The following is a 2132-nucleotide window of genomic DNA, read 5'->3' as shown; positions in this document are numbered from 1 at the left end:
CAGAAGAACAAACAAATCTGTCTTGAAAGCAGTATAGCCAGAAGCACACATAGAAGCTTACTTAGAAACACAGACGGCAGTGTTTTGTTTCTCATACTTTGGTCATGTTGTCAGAAGGGACCAATCTCTAGAGAAGGACATCATACTTGGAAAAGTGCCGTGTCACTGAAAAAGGGAAGACCCACAATGAGAGTGATTGAAACAATGACAACAACATTGGGTACAAACATAAGAACAACTGAGAAAATGGTATAAGAATGGGCAGTGTTTTGTTCTCTTGTGCAAAGTGTTGCTATGAATCCAAACCAACTCAAAGAAACAACAGCATAAGCAAGAGTTGACTTGATGGCAATGGGCGTATGTGTTAGACGAGGAGCCCTAGTGGTGCAAAGTTTATGTGGTCAACTGCTAGACAAATGGACAACAGTTTGAATTCACCAGCTGTTCTGTGGGAGACAGATGTGACAATATGCTTCTGTAAAAACTTACGATCTTGGAAATCTTATAGGGAATTCTAGTCTGTCCTGTAGGGTTGCTATGTAAAAGAATTAACTCCATGGCAATAATTTTTGTTTTTTAATGTACTAGACATGTTTTTATAACCCTGGTTCTTAGAACTTGTGTGCAAATTACTACGTAAAATCTCCTATGAGGAAGGATAGAAAGAGATATGAAGAGAAGGTGACACTTAAACTACAGCTTTGAGATTATGTAAAATATATTTTCCAAGTAGTAATGAGGAAAAGGCATGCTAGAGTGAAACATGAAAATGAGCAAAAATAGCAAGGAGCTGTGAATACATACACTGTGCTTAAGAAAAATATATGAGAATTCTCTAAGGAGAGAACACCTAAGTGATGAATATACATGCAGAAAGATGATGAGTAAGAAAGATAAAGCCAAATTAAAATGGACATTGCATGAGTAAGCATTGTACCATTGTAGAGGTTTTTATTCAAAGCAATATTAATGAGAGTGTGAGTTAAAGAGAAAAGTTTTGAAGAATGAAAGCTAAAACTATATAAGCCAAAGAAAAGACTGAATTCTGAAGCTGAGGGATAATGATGGCTTATACTATTTATTGTTACAAATGCAATCCCTTTTTTAGATCTCTGGTGTCTTTTATCCATTGATGGGATAGAATTGCTTGGATATATCCAGAGTATCTTTTCTGGTTTTCCTAGCATTTAAAGCTTTTGTTAAAACACTGGCCAGACTTGGACATATCTTTAATGTAGCATGACTAACATATTTGATGAAAGGAATCTGAAAAGGTAGGGAATTTATATGCATATTATGAAAGTCAATGCCAAACAGAAGGATATCCTGTACAGTGAAGAATCAGCCCAAAAGAGGAAGATCCCCAATGACATTAATTGGCACAGTGGCAGCAGTAAAAGACTCAAAAGTAACACCATTCGTGAGGTTGGCACAGGATTGGGCAGTGTTTCATTCTCTTGTGCCTGTGGTCACTATAAATCATAAACAACTCAACAGCACCTTACAACAACATGACAAACAATAAGACTCAAAGGATTCAAAACTAGGATATTAACTTTATCAGTACCAGGTTTGGAAAACTAGCTTTTAATTGTAACTAATTCATGAACTGGAGTTGTGGTGTGGTGTTGTAGGATAAGCAATGAACTGCTAACCAAAAAGTTGATAGTTCAAAACCACCAGTTGCTCCTTGGAAATCTTATACAAGGTCCCTATGAGTCTGATCCAACTTGACAGCAGTTAACAACAAAAACAGCAACAACAATTCATGAATTATCTCAATATGTTATAGCCCCAAAGACTGCTACAACTTTTCTAAAACAGGTTAAACTGGTCATCAGTGGCTCACATGCAAGTTCAGGCTGAAGCTGAAGAAAACTAAAACAAATTAAAAAGAGTTAAGATGACCTTGAGCATCTGAATTTAAAGACCATCTCAGGAACACTGATGAAACATTAGACACTAATTACAGCAGACAGAGGAGTTGTGGGATGGCAAGAAGTACATCAAACATGAAGAAAGTCAAAGGTTATTTAAAAGACATGAAATAAAGAAAAGACCAAAATAGATGTCAGGAGAGACTCTAAAATTTGCTCTTGAATGAAGTGACTCAAAGAATTGATGAAATCAAA

Source organism: Chrysochloris asiatica, unplaced genomic scaffold (assembly GCF_000296735.1).
Source record: "Chrysochloris asiatica unplaced genomic scaffold, ChrAsi1.0 scaffold00121, whole genome shotgun sequence".
In the NCBI taxonomy this organism is placed as follows: Eukaryota; Metazoa; Chordata; class Mammalia; order Afrosoricida; family Chrysochloridae; genus Chrysochloris; species Chrysochloris asiatica.
This window is presented reverse-complemented; position numbering follows the sequence as displayed.